The sequence below is a fragment of the Lutra lutra genome, chromosome 2 (assembly GCF_902655055.1).
Source record: "Lutra lutra chromosome 2, mLutLut1.2, whole genome shotgun sequence".
In the NCBI taxonomy this organism is placed as follows: domain Eukaryota; kingdom Metazoa; phylum Chordata; class Mammalia; order Carnivora; family Mustelidae; genus Lutra; species Lutra lutra.
This window is the reverse complement of record NC_062279.1, coordinates 77,377,846-77,397,333: the sequence shown is the minus strand read 5'-3', so window position 1 is coordinate 77,397,333 and position 19,488 is coordinate 77,377,846. Positions and strand designations below refer to the sequence as shown.

At 33.8% G+C, this 19,488-nt stretch overlaps 1 protein-coding gene across 4 annotated transcripts in view; it reads right to left on the bottom strand.

Annotated features, from left to right (window-relative positions):
- Positions 1-19,488, bottom strand: part of FSTL5 (follistatin like 5) — a 758,840-nt gene that overhangs the window by 449,732 nt on the left and 289,620 nt on the right. The window lies entirely within an intron of this gene.

The following is a 19,488-nucleotide window of genomic DNA, read 5'->3' as shown; positions in this document are numbered from 1 at the left end:
CTGCTTAATTGTCATCTTGAAATTATCTTTTATTTATAATCTATGTTTCTAAATACATAATATACCCTTTTAAAATTAATGATCTAAGTAATACACAGTATTAATATATTTAATTTAACATTGTCTCAAATCATTAATTACTAATTAACTTGATGAGCACTTTCTATGTGAAAGACACATGGACATTTGAGCAAAAACATGAGCAGGCAACTTAGACATAAAGAAATATAGATATTTTAAATATATGCGGAAATTGTGTTTTACTTCAGAACTAATCAAATATATATATTCATATATACATAAATTCATATATACATTTTTTGCATGTAAGTATTTGGCTATCATTTAAACAATGAAAAATAATTGTGTTAATATTTGATATGGAGAAAAGTATATGGGATAATTAAATATTATTTGTGTGAAAATAATTTAACAAAGTCCTTTATAAAAGAAAGGAATTGATATAGAGTAGGAACAATAGGTATCCGTAAACTTTGGTTCTATAAACTAACCGAGACCTTATCCTTAGGAAAGAGTTCTACATACAGAAAAAAAGAAAAATCATACTCTAAGATATTTACTTCAGGATTTTATAGTGCAAAGCTTAGAGAAGATGAAATATTGGCTATAGGGATTTACATATAATATAATGCAAAGTGAAAGAAGCACACTACAAATTTCTCCCTGTAGTACCCTGTCAACTACATCACATAAACAAAAGCTGCATCAAAAAATGATGAAGGTAACCAACCCAAACTCTAATCAAATATATATATGTGATTATCTGTATATTATGTATATTTACATTTCTACATATATATGCAGAAATTGCATAATTTTAACTGAAATATTTTTTTTAATTAGGGTGATAAATGAACATAGTGTTTCAAATGAGACAAGAGTACCTCGTGAGAAAGTTCTCCATTCCTCCTTCTAGTCATTGTCTATGACCATGTGCCTTCTTAACAGCCCTCGCCTTCCCCACAACCATCTTTTTTTTTTTTCAATATCTCATTATCATTGTATTGTACCAATTAGATGGCCAAGCCAAAAATCTGGGTGTTACTTTGTCTCTCTTTTACTATTTCAAATTATTTCATATCTATTATAGATCTTTTCTCAGTCTGCCTAGAACTTGGTTTTTTTCTTCAATTCCACTGATGTCATTTTAGTTTAGGTGCTTATCGCCCTTTACCTTTTCCTGTCTGAAGCTTCTTATTCTCTCCGCCAAATTATCCCCATCTCCTTCAGAAATCTAATTTCCACAATATTGTCAAAATTATTTTCTAACAACTTGGTACTATTAATTTTTTGCTCATATTCCTTCAGTGACTCCTTTTCACCAAGTGGATAGTATCCAAACCCATCAGCATGATGTAGGTCATTGTACATTCTGCCTCTTCCAAGCACCTTCTCTTATGTACAATCTATCTGCAATAAATTCTGGTAATTCCTTAATACAACACCCTCTCACAATTGTGTCTATTTGCAAATGTTAGACCTAGACCTTCTTCTTGGTATGGCCTTTTTTGATATGTTCCAGGCCATACTTAGTCTCTAGTCTCACAAACTATCATCCCCTTTAGCAACCTTCTTTCATCTCCTGGGGAGATTTTGACAGTGTTACTCTTGTATTCTCAATCATCTCATGCAGTAATGATCTGACTCTGAAAAGATAATGATGCTTATTTCACTGGGCACCTGTGAGGAAGAATGTAGTAATTACATGAAAATGTTTTAGAACATAAAATATACTTAGAGAGCGATAACTATTAAGGAGGGAAAATATATTAAAGTTATTAGAATATTGGCTTCATTTTTAGGCAGATCTCAGATTGCTAGTCATGCAATCACAACAAGCTTCTTATCTAAGTCTCAGTTTCTTTATTAGTGAAAGAGAAATAATGCTGCTATTGTTGACATGCTGACTTCCACCACCCATCCCACATGTCCAGGTCTAAGTTCTGATTATTCTAACAGCAGTGATTCACAACCAATTGCGAGTTTGCTCTCCAGAGAATTTTTAACAATGTCTGAAGACCTTCCTGGTAGTCACAAACTTGGAAGTGTTACTGGCATCTAATAAGTGGAGATCAGGGATGCCGACAATCTCCTACAATGCACAGGAGAGCCTCCCATAACAAAGAATGTTCTAACTCCAAATATCAATACTGCAAAGCTTGAGAAACCATGACCTAATAATCAATCATGAATATCCTAGGAACTGTGCCAGTTTTAAGATATCAGCACATGGCATTCTCCTAGATAGGTATTTGTCCAGATTATATGTAGCTTAAGTTGATATAATTGGACTTACATGCAAAATTATATTTCAGAGTAAAGTCTCTGCCTTATCCTCTCCACCCCCTCCCTTCTCCTCAATCTCTTTCTCCCTCCCCCCTCCTTCCATCTCCTTTTCCCCATTTTTTATCCTCTCACTGAAGGTGAACGAGAAGTCTTGTAGCTCTGATAAATACCAACGCTCACTTTAAGGCTGCAAGGGGAATCTCTTATAGCAGAAACAACAGAGAAAAGAGATCGGGAGAGTGTGGGGTTTCTGATGACCTCACTGACTTCATGAGCTACCGCCCTTCCTAGACTAAACGCTGTAAGAGAGGTCATGTATTTGTTCACCACTTTTAGGTTGAACTACTTTCAACCTAAGTATTCTAGGGGAGCCTGTGTGGCTCAGTCCATTAAGCGTCTGACTTAGACTCAGGGATCTGAGACTAAGTCTGACTTAGATTCTTGGGATCGAGTTCCACACCAGGCTCCCTGCTCAGCAAGGAGTCTGTTTGTTTCTCTCCCTCCCCTTCCTAATGCTGTCTCTCTCTCTCAAGTAAATACATAAAATCTTAAAAAACAAAACAAAACAAAACAGAAAAAAACTGCTTTCTGATCTTGGCCTTGCCCATTTCCTATCACATCATAGTGTTCATGCATGCAGGACATTTTTCTTCTTTTTCCTTTAAGCAATGTATTCCAAATGTCTGGGAGAAGACATGTCTGTCATATACTTGGCCCTCAATAAATTCTTAATGGATTAATAAAAATCACTTAACCTTTCTGAGCCATGATTGTTTCTGTAATATAAGGCTAACAATACTTACAGGTTTTATTAGGATTCGTTCAATTAATTAAAGTAAGCTAAACATTAGACACATTACAAGTGCTCAATACATATTAATTCCTTTTCTGTCTTTATTTTTGCAAACAATTTTCTGCTTGAGAAACATTTCAGACAGCTGGATGCTAATCAAGTGTACTAAATGGGTCAAATTTTTCACATAATGAAAACAAGCCCAAAAGGATTGATAGACTCAAGAGATAGTAAAACTTGTTGATGCATAAATATGTATTTTTTTCATAAATATGTTTTAAAGCAGTAATCTTACTTAAAAATAAATTATAATTTAATTTTTATTTGAAAACATATGTGTAGCCACATCTTTGAAAATCATGGACTTAGAAGAAAAACACTATATCCACATTACTTTTTCTAAGTCAAGAACAATCAACTATTATAGAAATATCTAATTAATCTTTCAAACAAGTGATGTACAACTATCCAATTCATAAAAGCAAATGGCTTTATGAATGAATTATAGTTGTTTGGTATTATAAAGAATTTCTATAATGAGATTTATTAGCACATGCTGTATACCATTAATATAGTTTTACCCCACGTAATGAATGTAGAACGTAACAGATGTTAGCTGAAGTCTGTACATCTTTGCATTCTCAGTAATGAAAATTTTCCATAGATTTATTTAACTACTTTCAACTTTCAAAATCAATAATAATTTCTGAGTCTATTTTATAGGTAAATGAATTCTTAATTTGTGGGAAATTTAGTATTGAAAATTTTTATCTGTGATTTAAAAAAAAATTATTAGAACTGTCATCAATTGCAAATTTGCCTAAACATTTCAAAAGGCAGTGCAGTAATGATAATGGACAGTTACCAAATATATTATGTATAATATAATCCTTCATATATTTTTACATATGATCATCATAACATTTCCCAATATACTATGTACTACCCAGGGATTAATAATCTCCATTTTCAGGGAAAACCTTAGCTATGGAAAGTTTAACAAATGCTTGTTAAAGGTTTATTTGACCACCTGCAAGCAGATTATCCACTTTCCATACTGATTTGTTTTTTTTTTTTTTTAAGATTTTATTTATTTATTTGACAGAGAGAGATCACAAGTAGACGGAGAGGAAGGCAGAGAGAGAGAGAGAGAGGGAAGCAGGCTTCTTGCTGAGCAGAGAGCCTGATGTGGGACTCGATCCCAGGACCCTGAGATCATGACCTGAGCCGAAGGCAGCGGCTTAACCCACTGAGCCACCCAGGCGCCCCTGATTTGTTTTTTAATATAATGAATATGTAAGTTGTATTTGTGACTAAGGAACAGGTTTAAATCATGATTCTTGCTTCTGTTATCTGTGTGACTTTGGGCAGGTTAAAATATACCTTACTTCTCTGATTTGTAAGACAGAGATAAATATTGTGTCTGTCTTATAAAGTGTTTGCATGAAGCTAGTCATTTCATTCTTGAAGAGCACACAGAAAGGTGTCTGGCAATCATAAATGCACAGTCTGAAGGCTAGTATTACAATCATTATTATTATTATTTCAAGAATGTAATACGATTAACTTTTTAACCACAAAACTATTACTGATTGTCCATTTGGCAACTACACATTTTTAAAAGATTTTATTCATTTCTTTTAGAGTGACAACATAATTAAAAAAAAAAAAGGCAACACTTAAAAAAAAAAATAGAGGTAGTGGAGAGAAAGTTCAAGAGGGGAGAGGATCAGAGGGAGAAAGACAAGGAGATTCCACACTGAGTGCAGAGCCCAACACAGGGCTTGGCTCTCATGACCCTGAGATCATGACTTCAGCAAAAACCAAGGGTCAGATGCTTAACCAGCTGAGCCACCCAGGCTCCCCTTAACAACTACACATTTTATTCACACCAAAATATATTGCTTTGTAGAAAAACAAAATTTATTTATTCCAAAAAGACCTTTCATAAGTCTAATGTGGTGGCTTTAAGAATGCTTGAGAATCCACTCAAGACCTTTATAAAATTTCATGTTCCTGCACACTTTTCTGAAAAGATTTGATTGAGAAAGTACTGTTCAAGAATTTATACTATTCAGCTTCCTGGTTGGATAGCATATGTACCATTCAACCAGAATATATATGTATTTATATGTATATGTATATGTAATGTGTATAGACATACACACATATATGTACACACACACACACACACACATATATATATACATATATATATACTGTATAGATTCTATAATTTCTACCTAATTTTAAAAACTCCTTGTTCATTTTATAGGCTTCTGTTCTTCTTTTATTATGCTTCATAACTTTTTTCTTTATATATGTATTAAAAATACTTATTTGATTTTGTATATCTGCAGAGATGATTACACCATATCTTACTCTCTTGGTTCTCACTCAAGTTCTCTTATGACATTATGTGAACAATATTTTTTGAAATAGGAGTTATATGTATATATTTTTCCCCTCTGTGGAACTGCGTACAGGCCTAAGGTAAATGTTTGTAAAGAAAGTCTTTGTTTTGTTTGCATTTCCTGGCACTACCATCCCAAATCCCTTTTAAAATGGAGTCACTGATATTTTTCATAGCTGTGGCTATTATGTGAATTGAAACCAGAATCTCAGTGGAGAGATAGTTTGTAATGATTATTTTTAAGAGTATTTTCTTCTTTCTTACCTATTGCCAAGATTAAGACAGACAGTTATTTATGGCTTCCTCTGAAAAGCAGATATATTTTTATTTCATTTCGTTATGGATTTTGAAAGACAGCGATTACCTTTTTTTTTTTTTGCCATATAACTAATTGATTTACAAAAGTGTTTTGGGTTTTAATGTGACATTTGTGACATTACGTTTGATTTGGATGGTTGTTCATGTTATTCATTGCATCACATAGCCAAAACTGGAAGTCATTCCTTTTCTATTTTAGAAATGTTCAATTCATTAGTATCTTCTCATTTCTGGTATAACGCTATTCATAAAACTGTAAAGATATGAAAACATGAAATTTGTTATGAATTTGTTACAAATTAAATATTTTAATTAAAACCACAGAATTTTAGACATAAATCCAAGCAAAATAACTATCATTCTATATAAAAGCAGTCTTTGAATTATTAAGTAAATCATCAAAAATATTCTTAAAGATATTTCAGTAGGCAAACTTATGGTTCTGTTTTGAATATTTTACAGGATGTGTATATGGCATTCAAATAATTTTTGAATCCATTTTTAAAATTATCACCAGGAGGAAATATTAAAGTACATTTGATCAATGAAAAAATATTAAATAAAGAAAAAAAAGTTTCAAGAGATGATTGGGGTACTATGGTATGCCTTTGTCTAACTTTTATGTTAGTTGCACCAATAATTATCTCTATTTGAATAGCACTCTAGGACTGCTAAAATATTCATATCATAAAATAAATCTTAACTAAAAACAACAACTAAAATGTCTACGCTCCAGTGCAATGTTTAAATGCATTGTTGTTTAAAGTGACTAGTAGGGGTGCCTGGGTGGCTCAGTGGGTTAAAACCTCTGCTTTCAGCTCAGGTCATGATCCCAGGACCCTGGGATTGAGCCCTGCATCTGGCTCTCTGCTCCTCAGGGAGCCTGCTTCCCTTTCTCTCTCTCTGCCTGCCTCTCTGCCTACTTGTGATCTCTGTCAAATAAATAAAAATAAAATCTTAAAAATAAGTAAATAAAGTGGCTACTAATCAAAACATTCATTTTATAATAATTTTAATATTTTTTGAAAATTATAGTAGTTAGGTTATTTAAATTTCTTATATAAAACCATTATCACTTTCTCCTATATGTTACTGCACAAAATGGATGACACTATTATAAATAAGAAACGCATGTAGTAGTGTTTCTATATTTCTGCTTACATATAATTACATTATTAATATAGTGGAGAAATATATTTTTATCCAGTAAGTGGGAAAATATTTCTACCTTAAATAAACATTTAAATTTTCCATACTTCTCTACTTAAAAAAAATATTTAATAATATTCTTGTCTTGAGTAATTTGCTAACAATTTAATCCAATGCTCAGTTTTGTTAAGTATATTTCTATTTGTATTTAAACACCTCTCTATATTTAAAAGATTTTATTTATTTATTTATTTATTTGAGAGAGAGAGCACAGTGTGGGGAGCAGAGGGAGAGGGGAAAGCAGAGTCCCTGCTAATCAGGGAGCCACACATGGGTCTCAGTTTCAGGAACCTGAGATCATGACCTGAACTGAAGTCAGACACTTAACAGACTGAGCCACCCAGGTGTCCCTATGTTTTCTTCAATTTTAATGTCCATTCCTATGGATATAAATTTAAATGAAATTAATAAGAATGATAGCAAATTCTAGAAATTTCTTCTCTCTATAAAATCTCAAATAATTTTGCCATTGATTTTTTTTTAAGATTTTATTTATTTATTTGAGAGAGAGACAGTGAGAGAGAGCATGAGCGAGGAGAAGGTCAGAGAGAGAAGCAGACTCCCCGCGGAGCTGGGAGCCCGACGCGGGACTTGATCCCAGGACTCCAGGATCATGACCTGAGCTGAAGGCAGTCATCCAACCAATTGAGCCACCTAGGCGTCCCTGCCATTGATTTTTTAACATGGATATTAACACCCTAAACTTACAGATGATGTCACTGGGCCCAGAAATTTATGTTTTGTGGTGATTCTCAATTTTTTCTGCAATGATGATCTCTTCCCTAAATATTAGATTTATATTTTGAATTGCCCATTCAAAACTTTCATTTGAATATATAATATTCATTATAAAATGCAAACTGTGGCTTTCTCCCTTTCCTGAATTTGTTCTTTTACATTCTTTCCTTGGTTGAGAAATAGCTAGCTGATTTTTGAGGTCTGAAACTTTGATTTTATCTTTGTCTCACTCCACGTTCACCCCATATTTGACGAGCGGCAGCAAATCTCATTGGATTTACTTGCAAATTATATTCAGAACCCAAGAAATTCTTCTCACCCCACTGCTATCACAGTGCTTCAAGCCAGCCTCATTTCTCACCTAGTGAATAGACTTTTAATAGCCTCTTACTTGGGCCCCTTCCTTTCACTCTCCTCAAGCTGCAAATTAGTTATCATAATAGCATAGGTTAGTACTGTGTAGATCAGGATCCACACAGTGTGGATTTTTTACGTATAGGACTGTAAATGTATTTTCTCTTCCTCATGATTTTCTTAAACATTTTCTTTTCTCCAGCTTACTTGATTGTAAGAATATAAGATATGGGGTACCTGGGTGGCTCAGTGCATTAAAGCCTCTGCCTTCGGCTCAGGTCATGATCCCAGGGTCCTGGGATCGAGCCCCACATTGGGCTCTCTGCTCAGCGGGGAGCCTGTTTCCCCTGCTCTCTGCCTGCCTTTCTGCCTACTTGTGATCTCTGTCTGTCAAATAAATAAATAAAATCTTAAAAAAAATAAAAAATAAAAAAGATTTTAAAGAATATAAAAGATATAATACATATAACAATAAATAAGTGTTAATTGACTTTATTTATTGGTACGGTTTCTGGGTCAATAGTAGGCTGTTCAGTAAAGTTTGGGGAAAGTCAAAAGTTGCACAGGGGTTTTCAATTTTGCTGTGGTTGGCGACCCTAACTTTTGGGTTGTTCAAGAGTCAGCTGTCTGAATCTATTCACTGTACTTCCCTAGCCAAAACATTTCAGGGACTTTCTCTCATATAAAGGGATAAATACAGACTGTTCAGGAAAGTGTCGAGGTCTCTGCAAGAGCTCATCTTAGGCAGACCTCCAACATCATCTCTGTTCAGCCTCCTCTTCACTCTTCTCCAAGTCATACAGACCTTGGAGTAATTTTCTGACATATGCCATATGTTTTTTACCTCAGAACTTTTTCAGTAGCTTTACATTTTGTAGTGAACTTACTTTTCTTGTATTGTCACATGACTAGCATAGCTCACTTCATTCAGTTCTCTGCTCAAATGTCATCTTATGTGATGGACCATCCAAAAACTTGCAACCCTAGGACACTTTCCTATCCTAAAAATAAGTCTTTTTCTTATACTTACCACTATTATATTTAATATTTAATTATTTCCTTCTAGACCATTCTCTCTCAGTAGAATATTAGTTCTACAGAAAGAATAGAATGTTTCTTCTGCCTGATTCTGAACTGCCTAAATGTTAATTTTCATTAATTATTAATGATTATTTGTTAACCAAATCAATAGATCCTCAAGTTCCTTAATCCCATTGGCAAAGACCTTTTTCTGTATGTGGTAATATTTCTTGTTTTTATAGATTAGGTCCTAAATATCTTTTGGAGCCCATTATTCTGTCTAGCACTTTGATTAAACAAAAAACAGAACTATTAAATATATTAGAAACTTGACTCATCTATCTAAAATTTATCTTTTTAAAAAATATATTAGGCAAACACTCATATATTGCTAAACTGTAAAATAGTATAAACACTGACAAACAGACAGTTTCTTAGTAAGTTACACATACACTTACCATAGGACCTAGCAAATCCTTACTAGGTATTTAGTTTGGAGAAATAAACACTGATGTCCATGCAAAAGCCTGTATACAAATGTTTATAAGTGCTTTATTCTTATTCACCTTTTTTTTTTTTAAGATTTTATTTATTTATTTGACAGAGAGAGATCACAAGTAGACAGAGAGGCAAGCAGAGAGAGAGAGAGAGAGGGAAGCAGGCTCCCTGCCGAGCAGAGAGCCCGATGCGGGACTCGATCCCAGGACCCTGAGATCATGACCTGAGCCGAAGGCAGCGGCTTAACCCACTGAGCCACCCAGGTGCCCCTCTTATTCACCTTTTGAACAGCCTAACTGTCCTTTGGTGGGTAAATGGATAAACAGATTGCAATAGCCATATGATGGAATACTATTCAGCAGTAAAAAGAAACAAACCATTGCAATACAAAGCAGCATAAATGAATCTTGAAGGCATTATGCTGGTGAGAGATGCCAGTTTCAATGGTCCCATACCTTATAATTCCATTTATATGACATTCAGAGAAAGGCAAAACTATAGGGAAACTGTAGGGAAAGTGATGAGCGGTTGTCCTCAGGTTGGGGTAGGAAGAAGGTGTGACAACAGAGTGAGCAAGGGGATTTGGGGTGCATACGGGAACTCCTCTGGATCCTGATAATGAAGGTGGTTACTCAAATCTATAAATGCATTACAACTCATAGGACTGTGCACCAAAAAATTTAAAAGTAAATTTGACTCTGTAAAATTTAAAAATATTATCTTTATAATGTTCTATGATATAGTAATCTGCAATATTGCTAGGGAATGGAACTTAATTTTAACAACTCTGATTGGTAAGAGCAAATAATTTAGCTCTTTAGTATATCCAGCCAATAGTATGTTAACTGTTTCAACTCAGCATTCTGTTGTTTACTCACCATGCACAGCCACCGCACATGCATACACAGTTTTTTTCTTAGGGTAAGAGTAATTACGTACGGAAGTGGCATCAGTAAACTTCAAGACTTGGGGATTCAAAAGTATTTGGCAAGTACTTTTTGTATTTTTAAGAGCACACTATACTAATTACCTGGAACACCATATAAGACAGTAACACAAAAAACAAAATGTATACAACTATCTTTCTCATTCACTTTAAAGTTTTAGAAATTATTGTTTAAATAAATGCTGATTTTTCTGATCCTGACATTTGAACCCCATGTGTTGTTCAAAATACCCCTGGCGAAGAAGCGCACAAGTCCAGACATTCTGCTAATAGTGGCAAAGGACTCAGGTCACTGCCCTTTTGTTTTGTCTGAAACGGTTTGTTTACTTTTGTGAAAGAAAACTCCTTTCTCTTTCATTGGCTTATCTCAGGTCATCTGGTTTGATTACAGTCACACTAGGTGTTACACAAGCAACATGTATCCTGTGTTATAGTCAGGGTCGGAAAATACTTTTTTCTCTATTTGGTTTCTCCTGCAAGATTCCTTGATTCTGAAGACAGCAATCAGAAATACAGGCATTTATTTTCATCTTGTAAGACCTAAACCAACAGTAATGGACTTTAAGCTGATCACTTGTCTTATCTTAAATTGTTCCTTTCTAATTCAGGATTTTCTCAAATCACTAGTGACCTGCTACTTGAAAACCATAAATCCTCAACTAATTCCTGACATGAGATTATTTGGAAACTTCATCTGCTGTACCAAAACAAAATTGTAATATTTGGAAAATTGAAAACATTCATACAGCTTTTGGCATCTCTTTTAACTAAGAATTTTCTTATCTGTTTGCTATTTTATAGTTGTTTATCCCAATAGTATTATGTTAAAAATCCAGACTAAATGTTTCAACCCAAAGCTATTATCCATAAATCTGAAGTAATCATGGCAAGTTCTTTATTAAGAAAACATAAAAACTTCAAATAATGATGAACAAGAATACCATATCTAGGATACTTCTGATTTAGATAGATCAAAAAAAACTAATTAAAAATAAAAATGATTTTAAGCATATTTAATCTTTATTTCTTCTACACATTTCTATTTCCATTTATAGTGGAATCATCATTTTACAGAACTCAACTTATCTTTCCAGTTGAGGAAAGAGCCACAGACTCTACATAATGGAGTAGACAGCATTATCAGTAGAATTCTCTGATTAACCATGTATGAAGCTCATTGCTAAATGGTTCACTGAAATGTATAAATAGTTTGGTTTCATTTTGACTCCAAAAGATACCACTCCAACATGCCCCATGTATTATCCTGTTTGGGTCAATACTGAATTATGGATTTTCAGTGAGAACACTACTGAATGATCTATTTGTGGGTAAAGGCCATTAAAAATGTGTTTTGGATGTTTGGAAAGCACATAATATTCAGGGGAGTGTGATTATTTCCTTCCTGCTTAGAATACAATATTGAAATTGAAATCAAGGGGTGAAAGATCAATTTTAAACCAGGATATATAGACTTCTGGTTTCTAGTCCCTCTTTTAAGGAGCTTGGAAGTCACCACTCTGTCCTAAAAACAGTCAAAAGTTGAACAGATTAAAAAATCCACAATTCTTTCTGGATCTGTTAGAGAAGGTAGGATACCGATGAAATTGCTACCTCTAGATTGGGAAGACAGACAGGCAAGTGTAGGGAGTCACAGTTTTCCAGAGCAGAGACTCACTGGCAGAAGCTACCAAAGGAGTGCCAGAAAAAAACAAAAACCAAAATTGAAGCTGTAATGGTAAGTTGCTGAGGCTGACTGTAGACAAGTTTGAGAGTTAAAAACTTCCAGAAAACCCACAAATAGGGGGGCTTTTTTGTGAGTTTTATCTGTAGGAGCTTCACCAGATTTTCACCGTAAATATTGGCGAAAAACTCCCCATGCTTCCAGTATTGGGTGGGGGGGGCTTGGCGGGGAACTACCACTTTGAAAGAATGAGAAATTATTCTGTTCTTCTTTTTTTTTTTTTTTAAGATTTTTTTTTATTTATTTGTCAGAGAGAGAGGGAGAGAGAGCGAGCACAGGCGGACAGAATGGCAGGCAGAGGCAGAGAGAGAAGCAGGCTCCCCGCCAAGCAAGGAGCCCGATGTGGGACTCGATCCTAGGACGCTGGGATCATGACCTGAGTCGAAGGCAGCTGCTTAACCAACTGAGCCACCCAGGCGTCCCTATTCTGTTCTTCTTAATGACGTTTGCCCTCACAATCAACTGCTTAAGGGTAGCCCAATCTGCTGGGGTTTTATTAGATCCTAAATAACCTGCCAAAAAGAAATACCCAACTTTAGCCCACTCTAACCATCCTCTCCAACCTAAGAAAAGGGGAAAAACTGAGAGGCATATGTGAGGTTGATAATCCAGAGGCAAAGATTCTCTAGAAGCCTGAGACCTTATCAGAGGAGTATAGAAGATTTTCTTCCTTCTAGATTATTCTTCCACATTATTAAGGGCTTAATTACAGCACTTCTCTTTACCCAGTGCATTGTACATCATGTCTGTTTTATAAAATTTTTTACAAAATTTTTACAAAATTTTACAAAAAATATTTTACAAAATTTACATGGCATACTTACAAACAAAAAACAGAAGTGGAAGACATAGAAGAAATAGCATAATCACACATGGGAGAAATGTGATTATCAGACCAGAAATTTAAAGCAACTATGATTAATATGTTAAGGGCTCTAATGGATAAAGTAGACAGAATGCAAGAACAAATGGGCAGTTTAAGCAGAGAAATAGAAATCCTAAGAAACAAAATGAATTTCTAGAGTTTAAGAAACACTGTGACAGGAATGAAGAATGCCTCTGATGGGTTTATTAATATCCTGGACATGGCTGAAGAATAAAAAATTCTCTGAGCTGGGGGTTATGTCACTAGAATCCTCAAAAACTAAAAAGGAAAGTAAACAAAGAATTAAAAAAAAAAAGGAACAGACTGTCCAATATCCAAGGACTGTGGGACAAATACAAAAATGTGTAATGTATACATAGTGGGAATACCAGATGGAGAAGAACTAGAAAAAAGAACAGAATATTTGAAACAATGAATGACTGAGAATTTCCCCAAATTAATGACAGATACCAAATTATAGATCCAGGACGCTCAGGGAATACTAAGCAAAATAAATAAGGAGAAGAAGAAGAAGAAAGAAGGAGAAGAGGAGGGAGAAGGAGGAGGGGAGGAAGTAATGGAATCTCTAGACCTAGGCATATCATTTTCAAACTACAAAAAATCAAAGAAAAAGAAAAAAAAAGCCTGAAATAAGGTGTATGTATAGGGACACCTTTCCTACAGAGGAACAAAGATAGAAATTATATTTGATAACTTCTCAGAAACCATACAGCAAGGGGTGTGAAGTGATTTATTTAGAGTTGAGAGAAAAACAATCCACCAACCTAGAATTCTGCATCTTGCAAAATTATCTTTCAAAACTGAAGGAGAAATAAAGACTCTCAGACAAACAAAAATTGAAGAAATCTCTTGTCAACAGATCCACTTTGCAAGACATATTAAAAGTAGTTCTTTAGGGGCACCTGGGTGGCTAAGTGGGTTAAAGCCTCTGCTTTCAGCTCAGGTCATGATCCCAGGGTCCTGGGATTGAGCCCAGCATCTGGCTCTCTGCTCAGCAGGGAACCTGCTTTCCTTCCTCTCTCTCTGCCTGCCTCTCTGCCTACTTGTGATCTCTGTCTGTCAAATAAATTAAAAAATAAAAATAAAAAAAATAGTTCTTTAGAGAGAAGGAAAATTATAAAGATCAGCATCTTGGATCTACATGATAAAAGCAAGTATCAAAAAGGACTAAATAAAAAATAAAATAAAAACTTTTGTTTTTCTTATTCTTAAGTTATCCAACAGATAATAACTTGTCTGAAATAATACCACACACACACACACACACATATGTACATATGAATGAAATATTACTTAGCCATAAAAAAGATGAAATATTGTCATTTGCAACAATGTGGATGGAGCTAGAGAGTATTATGCTAAATTAAATAAGTCAGTCAGAGAAAGAGAAATACCATATGATTTCACTCATATGTGGTGTTTAAGAAACAATACAGATGACATGGTGGGGGAGAAAGAGAAAGACAAACCATAAAATGGACTTTATCTATAGAGAACAAACTGAGAGTTGCTGGGAGGTGGGCAGGGTGATGAGTTAAATGTGTCATGGGTGTTAAAGAAGACACTTGTGATGAGCACTTGTTATTGTATGTAAGTGATGATTCACTAAATTCTACAATGAAACTAACATTACATTGTATGTTAACTAACTGGAAATTAAACAAGACCTTGAAACTACAAAGAAAAGATATATGCACCCCTATGTTTACTATGGCATTATTTGTAATAGCCAAATTATGAAAGCAACCTAAGTGTCCATCAATAGATGAATGGATAAAGAAGATGCAGTATATATATATATATATATAGATATATATATATATATATATACATATATATATACACACACACACACACACACATATATATGTATATATATATATATATACACATACACACACACACACACATATATATGTATACACACACACACACATACATGATGGAATATTAGTCACCTTAAAAAGAACGAAATCTTGTCATTTGCAATAATATGGAGGAATCTAGAGTGTAAACTGTTAAGTGATATAAGTCATTAAGAGAAAGACAAATACTATATGATTTCACTTATATGTAATTTTAAGAAACAAAACAAATAAATGAAGAAATAAAGACAAACCGAAAAATAAAACAAAACAAAACAAAACAAAAACCAACCAGCCAAACAAACAAAAACTCAGTGTCTTAACTATAGAGAACAAACTGGTAGTTACCTGACGGGAGGTGAGTAGGGAGATGAGTAAAATCAGTGAAGGGGGTTAAAAGTAACTTTATTGTGATGAGCACTGAATAATGTATACAATTGTTGAATCACTATATTTCATACCTGAAATTAGTACAATGCTATATATTAATTATAATGGAATTAAAATTAAAAATAAAATCAACACCAGAAAAAAAATTATCAATGTAATCTTTAAATATTACTGAATAGCTTCTCATGAAAAATAGCAATTTTGTGTCTAATCCATCCTCTCAGCTATCTGAGGTAATATCAATGATACTAAGTAATAAGCTTATTCCTCTTCTTCAATTTATTAAATTCAGACAAATATGATTAAAAAAACTAAATGGATGGAGAAAATATACCATGTTAACACTAACCAAAAGAAGGCAGGGATACCTATATTAACTTCAGACAGGAGAAAATTTAAATTAAGGAAAGTTGTCAGGAATAAAGAAGGCCATGTCATGATGAAGGAGTCAATTCTCCAAGACATAATAATCCTTAATGTGAATGCACCTAACAACAGAGCATCACATTCTGTGAGGCAAAAACTGATAGGATACAAGGAAAAATATGAATCCACTCTCCAAGCTGGAGACCTTAACACCCCACTGTAAGAAATAAATCCAACAGGCAAATATTCAGTAAGGACATAGTTGACCTGAAGAACAACATCAATCAACTGGATATAATTGATATCTACAGACTACTTCATCCAAAGCAGCAGAATAAACAAATTTCTTAAGCTCTTGGGGAACATTCAACACAATAGATCACATTCTAATCCATAAAACACACCTTAACGAATTTAAAAATACAGAAGTCATACAATGTCTGCTCTCAGACCATAGCAGGATTAAACCACAAACCAATAAATAAAAGATAACTTGGAGATTAACAACATAATTCTAAAGAACACTTGGATCAAAGAATAAATTTCAAGACAAAATTTAAAAAATTATTTTGAACTAAATGAAAATGAAAATACAGCTTATCAGAATGTGTGCAATGCTCTTAAAGCAGTGCTTAGAGGATTTTTACTCCAGATTTACTGAGATATAATAGATACATAACATTGTGTAAGTCTAAGGTATACAATGTAATGATTTGATACATGCATAAATTGTAAAATGATTACCAAAATAAGGTTAGTTAACATTTCCATCCTCTCACTATAGTGAAGATATTTAAGATTAACTTTTTCAGCAACTTCCAAATATATAATACAGAAATGTTCTACACTTTGTTTCTAGAAGTTTGGCTTTTGTTAGATTCCACATACGTATAAAAGATATACAGAATTTTTCTTTCTCTGATTTATTTCATTGAGCACAATGCCCTCAAGCTCCATTCATGTTGCCACAAATGACAGAAAATATCACATTCCCCTTATCCAATCATCCACTGAGACATATTGTGGTTGTTTCCATGTTTTGTTTTGTGAATACTACTGCAATAAACATTAAAATGCAGACATCTCTTCAAGATAGTGACTTCATTTCCTTTGGTTACATACCCAGAAGTGGGATTACTAGATCATATGGTAGATTGCTTGATTGATTTATATTTGTTATTTGAGGACCCACTATCCTCTTTTCCATAGTGACTGTATTGATTTATAATTCCATCAGTAGTGCACAAGCATTCTCTTTCCTTCACAGCCTTGCCAACACTTGTTATCTCATTTCTTTTTGATAACAGTCATTCTAAACAGGTGTGAGGTGATCTCTCATTGTGGTTTTGATAATGCATTCCATCATGCTTAGCAGTGTTCAGCACCTTTTTATGTACTCATTGACCTTTTTATGTCTTCTTTAGAATAATGTCTATTTAAATTCCCTGCCCAGGGGAGCCTGGGTGGTTCAGTGGGTTGGACCTCTGCCTTCTGCTCAGGTTATGGTCTCAGGGTCCTGGGATTGAGCCCCCCATCGGTCTCTCTGCTCAGCGGGGAGCCTGCTTCCCCCTCTTTCTACTTGTGCTCTCTTTCTGTCAAATAAATAAAATCTTAAAAATAAATAAATAAATAAATAGATAAATAAATAAATTCTCTGCCCATCTAAAAAATCAGATTATTAGTATTTTTGTTATTGAGTTGTAGGCATTCCTTATATATTTTGAATATTAACCACTTATATATGATTTGCAAATATATTCTCCCATTGTTTAGGTTGTCTCTTCACTATTGTGCATGTGTGTGTGTGTGTTTTGTCTTTGTTTTTTTTTTTTTGTTTGTTTTATTTCTTTTGTTTTTTTACTGTGCAGAGCTTTACAATTTGATATAGTTCCCTTTAATGTCTTTTTATTCTGTTTTTGCTATCATATCCAAGCAAATCATTGCTAAGATAATGTCAAGGAGCTTTTTCTCTATTTTCTTTTAGTAGTTTCATGGTTTCATGGCTTATTTAAGGTAGGCTTTTTTTTTTTAAATCAATTTTAAGTTAATTTTTGTGAGTGATATAAGTTAGGGGTTCAATTTCATTCCTTTGCATGTGAATATCCTGTTTTCCTAACACTATTTCTTGAAGAGACTATCGTTTTTCCATTGAGTATTCCTGGTTCTCTAATCAAATATCATTTGACTATGTATACATAGGTGTTTTGGGGGGTCCTTTATTTCTGATTTTTATTCTCCATTCTATGAATGTGATATATTAAGTTTATCAATGTGCATACGTTGACCCATCCTTGGATCTCAGGGATAAACCCTACTTGATCATGTTGTATGATCTTTTAATGTGCTGTTGATTTTGGTTGGCTAGTATTTCATTTGGAATATTTGTGTGTGTGTGTGTGTGTGTGTGTGTCCATTAGAGATATAACCTATAGATCTCTTATTGTGCATTATTTGTCTTTGGTTTCTGGATAATATTTCCTCATAAAAGGAGATGGAGAGTATTCTAGGGGGATAGTCATACCATTGGATGCATATAATAGTGAAGAAGAAATATCTAAAATCAATAACCTGAGTTTCTACTTCAGGAAACTAGGTCTTCAGAACTTATTCATCTTATAACTAGAAATTTGAACTATTTGACAAAAAGAGCAAAAAATCTAAATTAATCAGAAGAAAAGAAATAATAATAAAAATAATTCAGCCATCAAAGAAATTGAAAACATGGGGGGCATCTGGGTGTCTCAGTTGTTTAAGAATCCTATTTCTGATTTAGGCTCAGGTCATGATTTCAGGGTCCTGGTCTGGAGCCCCAGGTTGGCTCTGTGCTGAGCGCTGTATGGAATCTACTTAAGATTCTCTCTTTCCTTCTCCCTCTTTTCCTTCTCTCAACTAAGTAAATAAATCTTTAAAAAAAATTAAAACAGAAAATAAATAGAAAAAAATCAAAGAAACCAGAGCTAGTTCTTTGAAAAGATGAATAAAATCAGTAAGTTCCCATCCAGGCTTAGGGAAAAGAGAAAGAGAGAAATAGAAAAATGAGAGCAAGAAAGAGGGAGAGAAGAAAGGACACAAATTAATACCATCAGAAATGAAAGATACTTCTACAAATCCCATGGATATTAAAATGTTAATAAAGTAATACTATGAGCAACAATTGGCCCACCAAATTGAAAGTTATAATCTGCCAAGATTCACACAAGAACAAATAAGCAATGTGAGTAGTTATAGAGCTAAAAAATTTAATCAATAATTTTAAATGTTTCAAAACAGAAAGGACAAGGCCCATATATGTTCATTGCTGAAAACTTTCAAGGAAGAAACTATATTAATTTTATACAGTCTTTCGGAGCTTATATAAGCAGGACTCCTAACTCATTCTGTGAGGCCAGCATTACCCTAAAACCAAAACCAGACAAAGATATTACAAGAAGAGAAAGCAACAAACCAGTATCTCTCATGAATAAATGAGCTAAAGAAGAAAATGATCATATCAATAAATGCAGAAAAAGTTATTGACAAAATGCAACACCTATTCATGATTAAAAAAAAAAAAAAAACCCACACACCTCTCAGGAAACTAGTAAGAGAAGAACTTCTTCAACTTAAAATTATCTACCAAAAATCTATCACTAACATCATACTTA